General features: G+C 40.7%; 1 long non-coding RNA gene across 1 annotated transcript in view; it reads right to left on the reverse strand.

Annotated features, from left to right (window-relative positions):
- The window catches only part of LOC133093606 (uncharacterized), a 145,905-nt gene that overhangs the window by 70,620 nt on the left and 54,276 nt on the right, over positions 1 to 21,009 (reverse strand). The gene's annotated exons all lie outside the window — the stretch shown is intronic.

The raw sequence follows: 21,009 nt of genomic DNA on the forward strand, positions 1-21,009 counted from the left end.
ACACTAAACTTATTAGAGGCTGCAAAAAAAAAAAAAAAAAAAAAAAAAAAATGTGGAACGCTTTGCATGAATCATTGACCCCTTAATTACTGAGTTCTAAAGCTATTCATCTGCCTGATCAGAAGAAGCCCACTCCAAATGAGGTCTCTTGGAGTCAACAACTCTCAGATACTGATCACGACCCAAAGCAGGCATGGAGGTTATTTAAAGTTTCTCACACTCCAACTGGGCAGGGAGGTGATGAACCTTAAGATTGCCTATGCCTCTGCTTACATCCAACACTGCCTCTTGGAAGGAAACAAACAAATAAACAAAAACAATGAAATTCTGGAGACCTGGATATACCAGTCTATAAATTGCATATACCTTGAGCAAGTCATTTAACCACTTTGTGCCTCAGTTTCTTGTCTATCAACTGACAATAAAAGGCATTAATTTCTAAATCTGTTTACTGATTTAGTGCATGAATTGAAGACCTTACTATATGCCAAGGGTCGAGTTTAGTGCTGAAGATCCGCATGGGATAACACAGGTTCTAGCCCAAATGAATCTTGGGGATCACCCAGAGAAATTAATAGTAAGCAAATAATTACCAAAATTAAGAACTCAATGTTTTAGTGAGGCTTTCTAGAATGAAGGGATTTCTAAACTTAAGACACAATATAAAAGCAATCAATTTTAAGGTCAGGGGAAGAGAGCTAAGTCTTATTGAGACCCTACTATCTATTAGGTATTATGGTTAGATCTTTATATGCATTTTCTAATTTAATCTTCCCCTCAAACCACACATTATCTGCTATTATATGTGTTTTCCCATAAAGGAACAAAGGTCGGGGAAGTTCATTCAATTGCCAAAATTCATCATGTCGTGATGCCTAAGAACACAAATTCTGGAGTTAGGTTACGTGAGTTCAAATCCCAGCTCTGCCTCTTATTATCTGTGAACTTGGGAAGTTACTTAACTTTCCCTTTATCTTAGTTATCTCATCCATAAAATGAGAATAATAATATTACCCAGATCATAGGGTTGTTGTGAGAATTAAATGAGTTCATTGTGCCTGGCCAAAAGGAAGTGTTACGGAAACATTAACTAACATATTATTCTTAATATTAGTTGGTTTGATAGTTAATTTCATGTGTCAACTTGGCTAGGTCATGGTGCCCATTTGTTTGGTCTAACATCAGTCTAGATGTTGCTGTGGAGTTAATTTTTAGATGTTGCTGTGGAGGTATTAACAGCCACATAAGTAGGCTTTCAATGGAGCAGTTTACTCTCCATAATGTGGCTGGGCTTTATCCAATCAGTTGAAGGCTAAGGCAAAGATGGAGGTTTCCTAAAGAAGGGTTTCAGCCATAAGACTGCAACATAGAAACCCTGTTTGATGTTAATCCCAAACTCCCAATTTATCCCTCTCCCCGACCTTTCCCCTTTGGTAACTATAAGTTTGGGATTGACATATACACACTATTTTATTTAAAATAGATAACCAACAAGGACCTACTATATAGCACAGGGAACTCTGCTCAATATTCTGTAATCAAAATGGGAAAAGAATTTGAAAAAGAATGGATAGATGTATATGTATAGCTGAATCACTTTGCCGTACACCTGAAATTAACACAACATTGTAAATCAACTATACTCCAATATGAAATAAAAATTTTAAAATATAAAGCAACTTAAGGGGAAAAAAAAAAACCTGCTTGAATTTCCAGCTTGCCTGGCCTGCCCTGTGGAATTTGGACTCAAGACTAGGTCACCTCTTACCTGAATTTCCAGACTGCTGGCTTACCATATGGATTTTGAACTCATAAGCCCCCATAATAGGATATATCCTATTCGTACTGTTTCTCTGAAGACTGACTAATACAGTTGAAAAGCCTGAATGTGAATCCGGTTCTGATTGCAAAGGTCAATTCTTCATTTCAAAGTTCCAATGGACTTTCCTGTCGCTAAAACCTGTTCAATCTGTACCGCTCTCTTTTACCAATTTGTTTTTAAAAAAAAACAAACAAGGATTTTGATGAGTTTTTACTAAAAAAGGCAGTGGCAATCAAGTCCAAAGAGACCTGACTACAGGTCTTTTCTCTTTGTTGTCCAGAACGTTCCTTCCCTGAGGGCTTTGTCACGGTGAATGGGGCCACAGCTGACAAGTCACATTTCTTTCATAATAGAGAGAAAAGTTTAAAATGAGACTTTCATTAGTTTTTGCACTGCCCTAATTTCTTTTCTCCTTTGCTTTCACACCAGCTGCAGACTTTAATTAAACTGTGGCAAGTCTCCTAAACTTGGCGGGCTTTCCAGAGAAAACAAGGGCGTCTCCTCCCAGGGCAGATCTTTCCTGGAGTCCTCCAGCTTGCATTTATTTTCCCCAACTGTCTGGATTAGTGGCTACAAACTTTGCCTGTCCTCATATTTTGTTTCCTCCCTTTTGTTCTCTCTCACTTCGCAGATTTCACTAGAACTTCCTGAGCCATGTATTACTGCCATGACTAATTCTAAGTAATATTTCATGGCTGTAATTATGGTAAATTACTACACTGGTTTATCATTTTGACTCTTTACTTTAAAGCACCATTCATAGCCGCAGGATAAAACTATCATATCTGTATTTATGGATGAAATTAATCCACCCCTTTATTATAGACAGTGATAAAATGAGAGTTGAAAAGGAAGCACAGTCTTATTAGGCTGTAGACAATGACAAACATATTCTGGACCATCTCAAAATACTCCTGAAACTCAGTGGCTATGTACCCTGGGCCCTGCTTTCTGCACCTGTTCTGTGATTATCAAACTGTGTAATACAGAGAGCTGAAACTCACAAGTTAATTCATCATTGCTTATATGACAAGGTTATTTAAAAAAACAGTATATTTATTCATGAGACCATTTCCTTCTGCAGAGATTCTTCTGCAAGCTGCATCACAGTACCCTTCCCACCTTGAAATAATATGAGATGGCTTACAGGAAAATTATAGAAAATGTTGAGGTAAAGACACTAACAACTGAATAAATAAGGAGGGGTCAGGGACTGGACAAATGACAGGGGGAAGAAGTTGAGAATCAAAGACTATGGAGAAGAAACATACACATATCTTTTGCTGAGGAAAGATAATACAGGGGAACAGCAGGAAAGGGTACTGGGAAATAGCTGAAGACAAGGTTTTTAGACCAAAAGAGGTGATATCCAGAAGGTCCAGGAGAGCAAGCAAGAATCAAAAGAAACCTAAGATTATCCTCCTTCTAAAACCTAACCAGGATTCACCTATATAAAGAGCATTCTTTACCAAATAATAACCTCAGGCCATCTTAGTTAAGCACTAGATGTAAGTACTTCAACAAATATTTACAGAGAATCTACCCCATGTCTGGCCCTCAACTAGGCACTGGAATGTAGCAGTGAACAAGAGAATCATGGAACTTGCCTACATGATGCTCACAGTTCAATTAGAAAGAGACACATTCAATAAATAATCTTTTGATAGTTTCTTCTACTTAGAAGTGTTAGAAGTTCTATAAAGAAAAAACACAGGGTATTACGAGAGCACATCACGGGGCGGGGGTTGTTTTAGCTAGCCAGAAGGCTCAAAGCGAACCTCCCTGAGGAAGTGATATTTTCAAATCTAAAAATTAATAAGGCTTCACACAGGCTGTTCCCTCTGCCTGGAACTCCTCCCTTCCCTTGTGGCCAAGAGCCTAAGTGGGAAAAAGCCTGATCCTCAGAATGAAGAGTAGCATGCTTAGAGGACAGTGAAGGGGGAGGAAAGGGCCTGAGGTGAGGGGGTCGGGGGTGTCTTAGGAAGATTGTGCCGGGGATTCACAGACCACATGAAGAATTTGAACTTTCTTATCAGAGCAAAGAGAAGCAACTTCAGCATTTAAAATGAAGGAACAACATGACTGGATTTGCATTTTTAAAAGATGCCCTCTTGAGAACAGGTCACAGGTAGAAGAGCAGGAACAGGGGCTATCGGGAGATAACCTCAGTGACTGGTTTGTACTGAGAACGCTCTATTTGGCAGGCGTTGCGCTTGATGTATGCGAACTCACTTTGCCTCACTCTATGTGGCTGGGATTCAGGGCTGGTTTTGTGGGCATGTTGCAAAGGACCAGCTCAGTCAGCCAAGTGCCTGGCACCCGGAAGAGCCCTGCACTGGGGTGTTAAGGCTCTGTGGTGTCTGTTTTGAAATTCCTAATAATTTGATCATTGCATGATTGGAGATGTGGCTGGAACAACAGAGACTGCCCGGGGCTTAGTGCTGCCTCCTTTGCCCTCTCTGCCTCTCTCAGATGGGCTGTCAGCTGTCTACTCCCAGTCCCCTGGCACCCTGGGTCCCACCAGACCTCCCCCCTCCATCCCTGCCCCGTGACCACAGCCACTCTTTCCCCCAGGGAATGATGGAGTCATGTCGGCCTGAGAAGGCCTGCTTTCCACCATCATCCTGTGCCCCCAGCAGGGCCCTCCCCTCCGCAAGAGTACAGGATGGAGCTCAGACACGTGTTGACCATCCCTGCCCGCTGTCCAGGGCTGGCAGCACCACGGGATGTTTCGCGGGTGACTTTTCAGAGATGAGCCCTTCACCTACCCCACTCCAGGCACCAAGCACATCCTAGCACAGAGAATGAAAACTCTTGGAGGTCACCACTGGCCCGGGGCTGGGTCGGCAGGCCCATAGACAGGAGATTGACTGGGACATGTTGCCTTGGTCTGGCAGCTGACTGACCTGCTGCCACCTGCCCTCACAGGGTGGGACCCTAGGCCACCTGTGGAGTCTGCATGAGGATTTCCATCCCTGAGGCAGCATGACAGGAAATGGCAAAACCAAAAAACACAAAAACACACACAAAAATGCCATGACAATTTAAGAGGCAGACTGCAGAAGAAAGCTTTATATCTTAGTACCTTTAATGGCTTTATCCTGCTCTTTGAACAATGGTCCTTGAACTTCATTTTGCACTAAGTTACACAAATTATGTAGCCAGTCTCGCACATTATTGTTACCACATTTTCCAAACATGGAAATTAAATTCTGTGTGGCCAGCCATGTGACACGGGGCAAGTTATTTAAGCTCTCAGAGCTCAGGATCTTAATCACCATGCACAGCTCCCTTTTTAGACAGGATGTAGTTTTGGATATATTTATTTAGGGTGCTATTGAGGCAACTAGTGGAGATGTTGAGAAGGCAGAGATATATGTGTGTGTGTGTGTGTGTGTATGTGTATATTTATGTGTATATATTTGCATATATACATATATATTTCAAATTTTTCTTGTGAGATAATTTAGAATTGTAACTCTATCATCTTTTTTATAGGTCAGAATTTCAAAAAAAGGGCATTTGATTGAGTCATAAATCTAAATTATGTCTCACAAGGAAATTCTGGCAGCCAATTCAGATGTCAAGGAATTGGGGGATCTTTTTAATGGAAATGATCAGATAAATAATAAACACATTGAGCACGTATTATGTGACTGACCTAAATCTAGGCCCTTTACATGCATTATCTCCATCTAAGACTAACTTTATTATAATTTATTGTTACCTTCACTTGACAGATAAATGTTCAAGTCCTAAAGAGGCAATTTGCTGGAGATAACACAGCTTCACTTGCAGAAATGAAGTCTGTGTGCACAGTTTGCAGGGGTATGAGGTGGAGTCCCTCTTCCCAGGTCACCTTTGGAGGAATGAGGGCATCTGAGTGTGGCACTGCTCAGAGAGTCCTCTGAGTCCAGAGCAAGTCCCCTGGTGAGTGGTATAGGCGGGTTCTCCAGTCCTCTCCAGGCACGGCCCTGGCCAAAAAATTGCTGGTTTTCCTCCTTACTCTGGATGAGCGTGATATGACTTTCCTTTCAAGAGTTGTGCTAAGGCTACCCACCCCAGTACACTGACAAGGAGCCTTGTACTTCTCTGCCCTCATCTTGACCTCCCTCCATGTGACTAGGTAAACAAGCAAGAATAAACATAAAACAAGCAAACATATAAAACAAACACACAATATGTACATCCTTAGTGCTTCTGGATTTGTAATAACTTCCCAAAAGACTTCATGGATAAAACAACTCAACTGGTAAGAATCATTCATTCCTGCATTCATTGATTTTGCTTTATATATTGATTATCAACCAGAGCCTGTTCTGGGTGTTGGGGATTACAGTGGGGAACAAAACAGAAAATGTAACTCTTTCATGGACCTCATATTCTAGTTGGGAGGTGATATGATAATTAAATATATGTCTAACGGTGATACATACCATGGAGAAAAGCAAGCAGGTAAGTGCAAAAAAAAATGCAGGAGAGCCAGGCAAGGTGCTATTTTAACAGGGGGTCAGGAAAAGCCTATCTCTCTGATATATTTGGGCAGAAATTTGAAAGTAGTAAAGGGCTAACCTACATACTTACCCGAGGAAAGAACATTCCAGGAAGTATTTCAGCAAGTGCAAAAGCCCTGAGGCTGAAGTTTGCTTAGCATATGCAAGGAGGATAAAGGAAGCAGAGTGAACAGATGGGAGAAGAGGATGACGCCAGAGAAGTGATGGCAGGGGAAGCGGGGAGATCACCTGATGCTTTGTAGGGCAAAGCAAGGACTTTGCCTTTACTTGCACATGGGAACCACCTGAAGGTTTTGAACAGGGTGGTCACATGATCTGACATTTTAACAGGCTCTTCCTGGCTGCTATGCTGGGAAGAGACTTTACCAAGCTGGGAGGTGTTACCAGGCAGAAACAGGGTTTCCGGTTAAGAAGTGATGGTGATGATCCACATGAGAAATGAAGGTGGCTTGGCCCAAACTGGTGGTGATGGAGTTGATAAAAAGGAGTCAGCTCTAGATGTATTTTGAAGACAGAACCAATAGGATTTGCCAACGGACTGGCTGTGAAAAGTAGGAGAAGAAAAGATCATCCAAGATTTCTGGCCTGAGCCATCAGTGATGGGGAATGGAATGTGAGAGCTCAGTTTTGGACGTGTTAACTTTGAGATGCCTATCAGATATCAAAAAGGAGGTGTAGAGTAGACAAGGTTATTTATAGTCTGTGGTTTAGAAGAGAGGTCCTGGAAAGAAATAAAAATGCCTCGTCTTTAGAATACTGATAGTATTTAAAGCTACGTCACTAAATGTACTTAGAAAGAGAATATAATTAAAATGTGAATAATATGTGTAATATACATTAGCTTAAGGAATCTTACATTATCTCTTGCAAAGTAGGTGGTATTCATCTCATTTTACAAATGAGAAATGCAGCAAGGTGGAGTGACTTACCTAAATTAATTCAAGTAGGAAATGACAAAGTGGATCTCAAATCCAAGACCCCTGGTTTCAAACCACACTCCTTCAGTGTAAATGCATTGATCATTGCGTGCTGTGGACACCACAGCTTCTCCTAAGTACATGTTCTTTTCTCACCTGAGTTGGGAAGTGTTCTTAGGCACCAACCCCCTTATGTGCAAAGCATTTGAGAGAGGCTGCTGAAGGATAAGAACCATTGCTTTAACATCCTCAGCCCATCTCCTTTCACACTGAGTCCCCTGCCTTGCAAAGTACCCAGGAGGGACCGTGAGAAAGGAGGCCACTGGAGCTGAATGATTTTGTTGCAGAGAGAAATGACCAAAGAGTTTTACACACATCCCAAACCTGAACCTCCCTAAAGTTTATAGTTGATGCTAAAAGGCCAGGCTTACCCTAGAGGCCGCTGTGAGCAACGGGGTGCAGGACTGGTAGGAGAACACATCTGACTCCCTGGAGGTGGTGCCATGTGTGGCAGGGCTGCTTCCAGCCCAATCTCTCCAGCGGCGGCTCCCTTTGCTTCCTAACCTGGATTGCCTTGTGGGATTCTTGTGTTTGGTTTATTATACCTCTCTCTCTTTTTCCTGAATGCACCACTTTTTACAGTGTTCACAGCTCTTAATTAATATAGACCTCTCTCCCTGAACAGCTGCTGGCGTCTTTAATGACGTTATGGATTTTCTTTCTCGATTGCTCTGGAGCCACCCTGAGGCTATTAATTTGGGCTATTAGCCTTGGGTGATTTCAAAACCCGTATTGATAATGCTGAGGCTGTGCTGGCGGCCTGCTACATGGGATGTAAGCAAACAAGTGGTAGCCTTCTCTGTTATTTCTGCTGCAGCCTGAGTTTTCTGGGGTGCTCCCTGGGAGCTAAGCTAGGTCAGGTCACTGTTATAGGAATCCTGCTCCACAGACAACTTGGAGCCAATATCTGGCTTTCACAATGGTAAAAATAACACTAATCATAATGACAATAATGATAAATTAATATATAGGCAGACCTCAGAGATTGTGGGGTCTGTTCTAGACCACCATGGTAAAGCAAATATTGCAATAAAGCAAGTCACATAAATTTTTTGGTTTCCCAGTGCATATAAAAGTTATGTTTACACCATACTGTAGCCTATTAAGTGTGCAATAGCTTTTTGTCTAAAGAGAATACATACTTTAATAAAAAATTATTTCTAAAAAATGCCAAAACAAAATAGTAACATCAAAGATCACTGATCACAGATCACTATAACAAATATAATAATAACGAACAAGTTTGAAATATCATGAGAATTACCAAAATGTGACACAGAGACATGAAGTGAGCAAATGCTATTGGAAAAATGACCGGGATAGATTTGCTAGACATAGGGCTGCCACAACTTTCAATTTATAAAAAAATGCAGTATCTGAGAAGTGCAATTAAGTGAAGAGCAATAAAATGAGGTATGTCTATGGTAAATGAACAATATTTTATTACTAATAATGTTAATTATTATTGATTAATAATAAACCTACCTAAGGAAGTAAAAGACCTGTACTTGGAAAATTATAAGACACTGATAAAAAAAAATTGAAGATGACACAAACAGATGGAAAAATATACCATGTTCATGGATTGCAAGAGTTAATATTGTTAAAATGACCATACTACCTAAGGCAATCTACAGATTCAATGCAATCTCTGTCAAAATACCAAGGGCATTTTTCACAGAACTAGAACAAATAATTTTAAAATTGGTATGGAAACACAAAAGACTTCAAATAGCCAAAACAAACTTAAGAAAGAACAGAGCTGGAGGAATGATGCTCCCTGATTTCAGACTATATTACAAAGCTACAGTAATCAAAACAGTATGGTACTGGCACAAAAACAGACACATAGATCAATGGAACAGAATAGAGAGCCCAGAAATAAAACCACACACTTATGGTCAATTAATCTACCACAAAGAAGGAGAGAATACACAATGGAGAAAAGACAGTCTCTTCAATAAGTGGTGCTGGGAAAACTGGACAACTACATGTAAAAGAATGTTAAACATTCTCTAACACCATATACAAAAATAAATTCAAAATGGATTAAAGACCTAAATGTAAGACCAGAAACCATAAAATTCCTAGAAGAAAACATAGGTGGAACACTCTTAGTCATAAATCATAGCAATATTATTGTGGATCTGTCTCTTAAAGCAAAGGAAACAAAAGCAAAAATAAACAAATGGGACCTAATTAAACTTAAAAGCTTTTGCACAGCAAAGGAAACCAGGGACAAAATGAAAAGACAACCTACTGAATGGGAGAAAATATTTGCAAATGATATGACTGAGAAGGGGTTACTATCCAAAATATATAAATAGACAGCTCATACAATTAAAGGGCAAAAAGACAGACAGCCTGATTAAGGAATGGGCAGAGGACCTGGATGGACATTTTTCCAGGGGGAACAGGTGGATGGCTGACAGGCACATGAAAAGATCATCGATATCATTAATCATCAGGTGTTAGTGAGGATATGAAGAAAAGAAAACTTGTATATACTGTTGGTGGGAATGTAGATTGGTATGGCCACCATGGAAGGCAGTATGGAGGATTCTCAAAAAACTAAGAATAGAATTTCCATATGATCAAGCAATTCCACACCTGGGTATATATTTGAAAAAAACAAAAACACTAATTTGAAAAAATATATGCATCCCAATGTTCATGGTATCATTGTTTCCAGTTGCCAGGATATGAAGGCAACCTAAGTGTCCATCAACATACACAATAGAATATTACTCAGCCATAAAAGGGAATGAAATTTTGCCATTTGCAATGACATGGATGGACTTGAAGGATATTATGCTAAGCGGAATAAGTCAGAGAAAGACAAATACTGTATGATATCACTTATATGTGGAATCTAAAAAATAAAACAAACTAATGAATATAACCAAAAAGAAACAGATTCACAGATATAGAGAACAAACTAGTGGTTACCAGTGGGGAGAGGGAAGTGGGGAGGGGCAGGATAAGGGTAGGGGATTAAGAGGTACAAATTATTATGTATAAAATAAATAAGCTACAAGGATATATTATACAACCCAGGGAATATAGCCAATATATATAATAACTATAAATGGAGTATAAGCTTTAAAAATTGTGAATCACTATGTTGTATACCTTTAACTTACATAATATTGTACATTAACTATACCTCAATAAAAAATAATTTATCATTAACAATAAATATTTTTGTTTTAACAATAAATAATTTAAATAGGGCATCTGTTTCTATGATAATTCATTTATTAACTACTACTTGCAAGGCACTGTGCTAAGTAAGTAATATAATTTTTTCATTGAATCCTCACACTTTCTCTAGGAGAGTTTATTATTATCACCATTTTACAGGTGAGAAATCTCAAGTTAGAAAATTTATGCAATCTGCCCCATCACACAGTAACTGTCCAGGGCTCAAACCTGCATCTGTCCGAGTCCCAAACCAGTGCTCTTGGTTTCAGATGTTAGTCCCACAGATTGCCTGATTCCCAACCACTTGAAGGGACTAGTTAATATCCCGATTATCACAATCCATTCTAGACTCATTCATCAGAAGTTCTGTGGCAGATCCCAACATATGCAGTAGTAACAAGCTCTCCAAATGATACTCACATATGGCCCAATCTGGTAACCTCTGTGTAACTTCTTTGACCACCACATTTTTCCAAGTGTGGGCTCTTGGACAGGACTGCTTGGCTATGAATCCCAAGTTCATCACTTATTTGCTGTATATCATTAACCTAAACTCTGCCTCAGTTTCCTCGAAACTTGAAAAGTTTGAAAAGTTTTGAAAGTTTGAAAGTTTCCTTGAAACTTTCAAGTTTCCTTGAAAACTTCGTTTTTCAAACGAAGGATAGTAATGATGCATACTCTAACATGTTGATCAGTACTCATGTTTTGAGCATTTAGTATGTGTCAGGCTGAGTGTGGTCAGGATAAGGTGAATTAACACATATGGTTTTCCACCAGTGCCAGGCACACAGTATTCATTTTTTAAATTTTTGCTGTCAGGGAATGGCTGGTGTGCAAGTTGACAAAGTGGAGACTGAAAAATCTGAAAGCAGGAAGTCAAAGCTACCCATAAACTCTCCCAAATAAATATAAGCATTTTGGTATATTGCTTTCCAAATACTTTCTATGATTGTATAATTTTTGCAACATCAAAGTCTTTCTGATGTATAATGCTGCATTCTTCTTATTTCACCTAATATTTGTATCATAAGCTTTCCCCATCTTTGAAAACTATTTAAACACATTATTTTATTGACAGTTACAATGTGGATGTGCCATAATTTACTAAAACAGCCTACTATTGTTTGACATTTCAGTGGTTTCAACTTCTCAGTCATTGTAAAAATGGTTGCACTGAACATGATAATGTGAAAATCTTTATCTACGTTTTTGATTAAAATATTTACTAGGAAAGCTTCCTCAGAATAAGGTTATCGGGTCCCACTTCTTTAGTGCTATTGATATTCCCAACCTACTTTTCAAGGAGATGGTACCAATCCAAACTCCCAGCGGCAGTATTTTAAAGGGCCCAATTAATGAAACCCTCCAGGAAACTTTCCTTTTACAAATGATGAAAGGGTTGGGATCATCATAAAAGTTGAACTAGCAAATTTGAAATTAATGTACATTTACTACACATTTGTCAATTATTAATTATATACATTAACCAGTCTACTTTGAATCCCATGTACAGAATCTGGGATAGAAATAAATGACTGAGAACTGGATAGAACAACCTCAAGTTCATATATTTGGAGGACAACCAACTGACCTGATTTTTTGTGATTCTTTACTAATCCCACTCTCTAATCCATTCACTTATTTCACAAATATTGAGCACCAACTAGACTCACATCTTGATTCAGTAAATAATTATTAGAATCATATTAGGAGACATGACACCAACCAGATTCTAAGGTGATACAGGGGCAAATAAGACAAATATGTCCTCAAGGAGCTTCTATTTCATTGGACAGGTAATTACAAGTATGATAAATGTTAGACAAGATAAAGGAAGGATATCATGGAAGTATATCATGGGAGCATATGATAGGGATATCAAATCTATCTGGAGTATGAAGGGCAAGTAGCAGTAGGTCAGTTGAAAAATAAAAGAGTATTACATGAAGAGGGAACAGCATATGCAAAGCGGTTGAAAAAGGAAGGTACATGATATACTTGAGGAACTGAAACACTTCCAATATGACTAGAGCACAGAGAAGAAGGGTGGAGAAAAGTGCCAGGTTTGGATGGAGAGGATGCTGGCATAGGTCAGACCTTGCAGGCCATTTGTCACTCAACACGTTGGCCCAAGCACTGGAAATAATTGAACGCTTAAAGGGTTTTAAGAAAGAAATAAAATGATCAGAATTGTGTTTTCAAAAGACAACTCCAACTGCTATTTAGAAAATACACTGGAAAAGGAAAATAGTGGAAGCCTAGTGGCCATTTATCAGGTTAATGCCATCCAGGAGACCAATGGTGGTGGTTTGAACCTCAGGGTGCCATAATGGTGATGGAAAGAAATGGGCAATCTTAATATTAATAACCATAAGCTCATTGCCATTTGAATACTTTGCACAGCCATGGAAAAGTCTATCTTCTGATCCCTTGTCCCTTGCTCAGTAAGGATAAAGGATTCCTGATGGCTATTAATTCTGTAAAATCTTTCTCCACATAAGATCTACAGTATAAAGTTTCTCCTGTCTTTCTTTTCCTTGGGTCAAGTAATCCTATTTCTGTGTATCTTAACTCTCAGGATATACCAGTTCAAATTCTTTAAACAATTGTTTAAAAACACTCTTTTAGGGGGTGGCGGGAGGAAAGCCCCAAAGCTTTGACAGGTGTGTATTTGCCATTTTCCTATGGCAAGATGCACTTATGGGATATTTTCCTTGGTTATTGTAGAAACACTGCATATATTTAATAACCTATTCATGAAATGCTAGAATTTTACAGTTTATAAAGCAATATGTTTATTCCATTTGCTACAGTTTGATGAAAATATGATAGGACAGGAGAAAGATGTCTGCAAATGCATTTATTTCGAGGCATGAATACAAGAGTTTCCTATGTTGGGCAAAAGTGTAAAACCCAGAATAGCCTCTTTTCTAGTTGTTTCTGCCATGAAGGTGGGGACAGTGATGACTCCTCAGACACTTCCACTGGCTTGAACTTCAGTTCTTTGCTCCGTTTCTGCTAATCACCTCATCTTACAAAAGAGAGAAGTAAGGATTAAAGAGATACCCTCTGTGGCTTTCTATAGCTCCTCAAAATAAAAGGGCTATATATATTCAATGCATTATGAATCTGATTGTGTTTGTATTCATGATTTTTGCAAACACTGACTCAGCCCCAGAAGCTTCTTGTTTTCTAATTCTTCACTAGGAGAGGTCCAGTATTAACCCCACTAGCAAGATGTTTTTGTTCAATCAGGAGAAACCAGAGGCAGCCAGCATTCTTTCATGGTTTATCTTCTCAACAATCAATCCCTTTCTCTTTTACCAAATTGACAATCTTTGCATTTTTTCCTCTTATCTCAAGCGGACACGGCCCCACCTCTAGATGACTTCATAAAGTGACTGTGTATCCCTTAGTCGTTGCTGTTTACTCTTCATGGTTTCCACCCAACAGCTGCCTCTGCCTCTCTGTTAATTGGATTTTGGATTTGGGAATTAAGAGGGAAGGATGGTACCAAAAAAATCAAAGAGAACAGTATCTTTCCAGCCATTTGCCTCAAGACCTTATACACTGATCCCTTTTTGTAGATTCCTGTATTGTATTTGATGTTGTCTGTTATGTTACCTTTGATGAAAGTGCCAGGCTGAGAGTGACATTCTGCCTGAGTATGTCAGGCAGCCCAGGGTAGCAGAGGGCTGCTTCCCATCATTTAATGAGATGCCTCAACCCTGATATTTAACTGCTTTTGCAGTCCTCAGACCTGCCTCCCATGATTTAAAATGATTATTAGATGGGTCCGCAACCAAGGTTATTTTGTCAGGCTCAAGGAAGACCCAAATGAGCCTCATGGTTCTGTTTCTTGACTCTTTACAGTCTTCAATGCTGAGCCATACAGGAAAATGGAGCAGCAGTGAGGCAGGGGTGCAGGGGGAATGAGAGACGAGCTTCCCCAATAGACCTGCCTTGAGCATGATCTATGCCTATAATGATGAGGGCGGGACCGAGCTCTGCAAACCTGCAGTCACTTGTGTCACCTCCCTAAAACTACAACTCCACTTGTTCAGACTCCTGGGTGAAAGTCTTGCGTTTATTTATTTGTGATTTATAAAATTCCACCCTTGGAAAACTGCTGGCTTTGGGGAGCAAGCACACAGCAGAAACCAGCCAGTTAAGTCACATAAAGACCAGTAGTATAGGGCTTCCCTGGTGGCGCAGTGGTTGAGAATCTGCCTGCCAATGCAGGGGACACGGGTTAGTGCCCTGGTCTGGGAAGATCCCACATGCCTCGGAGCAAATGGGCCCGTGAGCCGCAATTGCTGAGCCTGCGCGTCTGGAGTCTGTGCTCCGCAACAAGAGAGGCCGCGATAGTGAGAGGCCCACGCACCGCGATGAAGAGTGGCCCCCGCTTGCCACAACTAGAAAAAGCCCTCGCACAGAAATGAAGACCCAACACAGCCATAAATAAAAAAAAAAAAAAAAGAAAAAAAGACCAGTAGTATAGCCATCCTGCCTCTGTCAGCAGGAACTGACTTAATGATTCCACTTCCTTCATCAACAGCAATCAGGATAGGGCTATTTACAAGGATAGGGCCTCCTCTGAGTCCAGAGAGGAGGGAGGTCAGATTTTCTTCTCTTAAGATCCACAAATCCTCTTAGAATAATTCTGTGTTCTTTGTCCTCCTGAGACTTGATTCCCGACAGCCTAGAGAGAAATTCTATCCCTAAGAAGTCTGGGGAAAAAAATCTCAGCAAAACCTCTTTAATGTAGAGCTTCCTGTGCCTGGCCTGGGGGTGGTCCATGGGGCAGGTAAACACTCTCAAACCCTTTACTGAATCCATGTCTTCCGTGTAAAGGATAAAAACTATATCTCCTTCCAATCCTTGTGTCAAGGACTTGAAAAGGGCAGTTCCCCTGGCCTCTTTAGCTGAGAAGATGGAGGAGGGGAACCAGCCCCAATCAGGCAATTGGCTTTGCGAATGAAGGAAAATAGCAAAGCTCTTGCCAGAGGGAGGGTGGTGAGGGAATCTGTGACATTTTGAAAATGTGGTCTTGCCGTGCTCTTTGTTTAAAAGACACTGCACAAAAGTTGACTGGTGATAAGTCCTCTTTGCCCATATTTTTCATTAAGGCTATCATTAGGGCTAAAGAATGATGATGACCTTAGATGACCTCTCTGCTCTCTGGTTCAGCCTCCTCCCCCTGCCTATTCCCTTTCACTCTCCTCTTCAAAGTAGAGACTGAGGGGATCAAGTATTCATTTACCATTTACAGTCAGGTACACCATTAATTCAAATCTAGACTTTCTACCTTATTGCCTTTGTAACTTTAGGCATCTCATTGACACATGGCGTGGGTCTAATAATTAAAGAATGGTGACTCTCTGTTTTTGTTGTTAGAACTATGGATGCTACCTGCGCCTGGATTTCCTCATTTGTAAAAATGAGGTTAAAATTTTACCATATAGAAGTAGTGTAAAGGTTAAAAGAAATAATGCATTATGACTCTGCAACTTCCCTACAGCTGCATGGCGAGGTACCCATCCCATGGCCCTTCATGGAACCCTCTACCCCAATGAGAACTCTTTCTGGTTTTTATCACAGTTGTTGCGTACTTATGATCACAACCATGACACTAAGCTCCCTGAGGGCACAGGCTTCTATAACAAAAATACCACAGACTGGTATAGCTGGCTTTTTTGTTGGTAATGCAAGTACCTGACTTAAGCTTTGATTGCTGAGACATCCACTTCAAAGAGGCATCCACATCAAAGAAGTCTATCTGAATAAACACATTGCCAGTCTCCACTAGATAAAGAGCCCCCCAACCCCTTCTTGGGCACTCCAGACTCCTTTGTTTTAGAGATCTTGATTGATCTCAATAACTGACTACTTGGGCCACTTGTTTTTCTCTTCCCAAGCTTTAAAGTTTCGCTCTTAGGTTTCAAACACACCAAAAAGAGTGAGCCTGTGAAACCCTAGGCACCCCACCCTGAATCCTAATAAAAGCAGAACCTCAGGCCCTCACACTCTCTTTCTCCACCTGTTACCTTGGTGTGTGCTCCCAGATGTGCATTATAAATTCCAGGACTTGTAAGTAGTAAACTTTTTTCCCCCACCCAGTTTCCTGATGGTTATTGCTGAGGGCATTTGCAATCATAATAAGAACCACAAGGGCTAGACCAGCCATATTGGTTATCAACAGGCTGAGACCAGCACACAACTGGGTGGCTTAAACAGCAAAACATTTATTTCTAGCTCTGGAGGCTGGAAAACCCAAGATCAAGGCACCAGCGGATCCAGTGTCTGGTGCCCACTTCCTAGTTTGCAGATGGCCATTTCCTGGCAGACAGAAAAAGCTCTAGTCCCTTAGTCTCCTGATAAGGACACTAATCCCATTATGGAGGCTCCATCCTCATGACCTAATCTAACCCTAATTACCTCCCAAACTCTCCACCTTCAAATACCACCACATTGTGGGTTAGGGCTTTAACATATGAATTTCAGGGGAAAGCCATTATGTCTATAGCAGCAGGGAAATTTATACTTTTTAGACTGGACTCTCAGGGACCAACATAGCAAGTAACAAGTACTCAAAAATACATATTGAATGTATAGATGGAATGGAGAGGGACCAGTACATTTTTCGGCACTGATACAATCTGAATAAAAACATTAATGTCCTCCCTTCTACTGTTGCCCCAGGATACTCTATCAATATGCTCATGACAGAGCTTCTCAGACAGGGCTGAATTTCTGGTCTCTCACTTTCCCTTTCCCATAGTCATCAGACCTGATATATGTCTTATTCCTAATAGAAAGCTAATGGCAGCTGGCTGTCTAGGTAAGGAAAGGAAAAAGCAGTTTCACAGCCACATTAGCACTAAATTGCTAATGACCAGCACAGTTTATTATATTTTCCCGTTAGAGATATTTGCATTTTAATCAGTGCCTTAACCAAAGGATAGGTGTGTGAAGGTGGCTTTTCAGGGCTCAGCATTTATAAGCTGTATCTTTCTATATTATGAAGCAGTCGTAACCATCATCTACCCACCTATCCCCAAGACATTTAAGTTTAACGTTATTTATAAGCCAGAACACCCATAAGAAGTCTATAAGCAGTCTCTCCTCTTCCTTCTTTGATCAAGAAGAAATCTGTTAACTACTCAGCCATAAGAAGGAATGAAATTGTGCCATTTGCAGAGACGTGGATGCACCTAGAGACTGTCATACAGAGTGAAGTCAGAAAAACAAATATTGTATATTAATGCATATATGTGAAATCTAGAAAAATGGTACAGATGAACCTATTTGCAGGACAGAAAGAGAGACACAGACATAGAGAACAAACGTATGGACACCCAGAGGGGAAAGAGGGGGTGGGATAAATTGGTAGATTGGGATTAACATATATACACTACTGTGTATAAAATAGATTACTAATGAGGACCTACTGTATAGCACAGGGAACTCCACTCAACACGCTGTGATGACCTAAATGGGGAGGACATCCAAAAAGGAGGGGATATATGTATATGTATAGTTGATTCACTTTGCCGTACAGCAGAAACTAACACATCATTGTAAAGCAACTATACTCCAATAAAAATTTTTTAAAATAAAATTAAAAAAAGAAGAAACCTGTTACCAAGCTGTAGCACACCCCTGCCAACTTGAAATATATACCTATGAGACATATTTGGACATTTGTCCATATAAGGTGAGGGCCAGAGGAAGAGCTCTTCCTGGTCATTTTTTTCTTCAACCAAACACATGGCCCTCCCATGACCAGGGGAGCTACCAGACAGTGCCATCACTACACCCATGAGTATCAATATAGCCAGACTCAGAATCAGACCACATCATCTGACAAGTAGCAGATTTATGTGACATAAGAGTAGGACAATTGAAATCTAGACTTTCCTGGAAAAGCTTGGACATGGGATTCTCCTGTACTTATGTGTAGGTAAAGAAGCTGTCTTTACCTGACCAGATTAGCCCCTGGATAGACAAGTCTGGCTGTGTGCTACCAGCCCTACAGGGAGGCTTAGGACACAAAGGCATGGTCCCACGTCAGCAAACATCTCAGCAAAGGCCATGTAACAATCTCAGCAAAGGCCATGTAACAAAGGGATGTTTTTGCCCCCAATAATGTTGAATAGGGAAAAGATAATTTTAAAATCTTCTAGTGTAGTTTTATTTTTATAGTCAGTAAAATGATTTGCCCAAGGTCACACATCTTGTGGAGACAGAGCATTTTAAATGCTTTTTTTAAATATATTTGATTACAACAAATTAATGTGGTAAGCAGGGCAAAGCTATCACTTCCATTATATAGATAAGAAAACGAGGATCAGAGTGGCTTGGTCACACAGAATCTTCTGGTGGACCCAGCACAAGAACTCAGTAACCCTAACTCATACGCAAGTGGACTTTTTTGTATTTTTGTACTTTCTGTATTTGGTTGGTGATTTGTTTGTTTGGGGGTCTGATTTCATGCAAAATAGACTCTTCCTTTCGGAAGGAAGTTCAGTGGATCAGCAAGAGTCATGAACTGAGTCATCAGAGCATGTCCTCCTCTGCTTGGGCGTGCCAGATGTCGCTCTGGGCCTTGGAGTCCCCATCTTAAATACAGGGGCAGGCGGTAGGGGCAGAACAATGTGGTTTCTAAGAAACTTTCCCGCCTCCTCTAAAGAACTGCCACAAGCCTTGTTCATACTTATTGCCAGGCAATGGTCGAGCAGCAAAATCATACACAGATCTGTTCTCAGTCCTCCAGTTGCTTTGAGGCCTGTTTCTTCTTCTCCATTTTCAGTGGAGAGGAAGGAAGTTGGCCATCACCCTCACAGTTCTGGCTACCTAATACTGTTACCTTTACTTTTGCATCTGATGCTCACAGGCATCCTGGCAAGAAAGCAGCACAAACTCCATTGCCCAAACTTAACAGTGCTTTAGCAAAATAATTTAGGATATGGATTCTCGAATGAGACACACAGGGGATCCAAGGTTCACTAAAATCTGCGTTAAGTGGCCCGTAAGTAGTAATATTAGAGTAAAATTAGGATGAGTATTCAAAAACGAAGACCTAGGAAGATGAACTGCTCCTCCCAGCTGGCCAGGGATGAGCTTGGCATACTAGGACCACAGAACCGTGAGCCCTAATGGAGGGGTAATGGGAGGATGGAAGAGAGAGGGCACGTTCACTATTATAATTATTACTAGATTATCACTTAGTATTTATAGCTAAATACTGTATTTTTTTAATACATGAAAGAAGAACAATTCTGCCAAATGTTCATGGTTTCTGGGGAGACATTGCACAGACCAGATTGTGCAAGATGGGAGGTGTTTTCTATGTTTCTCAGATGCAGATGTGGGTTCTCAAAACTGAGAAACCCAAGTGTAGCATTGCTGCCGTGGGACCTGTACGAGTCACCTAACCTCTCATGGCCTCAGTTTCCTCCCATTCGAAATGAAAACTTGCACTCCAGCCTTGCAGAACAGAGCAGGGGTGGGACGAAGGGGGCAGAGGTGAAGGGCCAGGCGGTGGTAGGCATGGCTCACCTACTGTCCCTCCCCCCATCCTGAGTCCCCATCCAGGGCTCTCACTGCCTTCACACCCATTCAAGACAATGAACCCTCTTTGCTTTTCCCTCTTCTTTAGGCTGGGCTTTTGCTTCTGACAGCTGCCCTGACAGAGGAGGCCCTGATAATTACTGCCTGATAATTACTGATAAGTACTGCCGTGGTACTTCTTCCCAAAAGGCCGGTACTAGGGCTGCCGGCTGCTGAGCCCTGACCTTGCTCTCTTAGCCCGAGCGTGTTTCCCCAGGCCTGGCTGAGAACAGCCCACCTCATCTCTGAGATTTTGACCTTTTCCCAATGTCTCTTTGTTGGTTGCTGCTGTCCTTTCTAAAAGCTTCCTATTGATGTTTGGCTCTAAGAGAAACATAAACAAGAGGTAGATAAAGGTTAACTATACCCAATCAATGCTGCAGAGAGAGGCAGGGCTGGGAGGGATGTACTGAAAGGCCAAATACAGGGAGGGCTCTCTTGACAATTTAACTGCATTCATTCTTTCCTCCTCATATGTTGTACTAAAAACAGAGCTGTCAGATGATACTCTTTTTCGTCCTTTCCTCCTTATATGTTGAACTAATAACAGAGCTGCATGATATTCTTTCATTTTAGCTATAGTGAGTTATTTTTTTTAATAGATGAGAAGAAAAACTGGCATGCAAATATGTATAGAATCATTTTCTTAATTATTTTAAACTAACTTATTCTCAAACATACTCCTAGGTTGCCTATTTTCAATGGTATCCTAAGTTACTCTTCCAGCCCTTGAAATGTGCTCCCCCATCTCCTATCTCCTCTTCACCTCTGTTAAGCTGATCCACCTAGGGAAGCCCAATTTCCCTGCTGGCCTCCCTGTGAAGCACTTCCTGAGGTCCCACCTACAAGTCATCCCCCTTCCTCTGCCACAGCCACCTTA

This window comes from Eubalaena glacialis, chromosome 1 (assembly GCF_028564815.1).
Source record: "Eubalaena glacialis isolate mEubGla1 chromosome 1, mEubGla1.1.hap2.+ XY, whole genome shotgun sequence".
Classification (NCBI taxonomy): Eukaryota; Metazoa; Chordata; class Mammalia; order Artiodactyla; family Balaenidae; genus Eubalaena; species Eubalaena glacialis.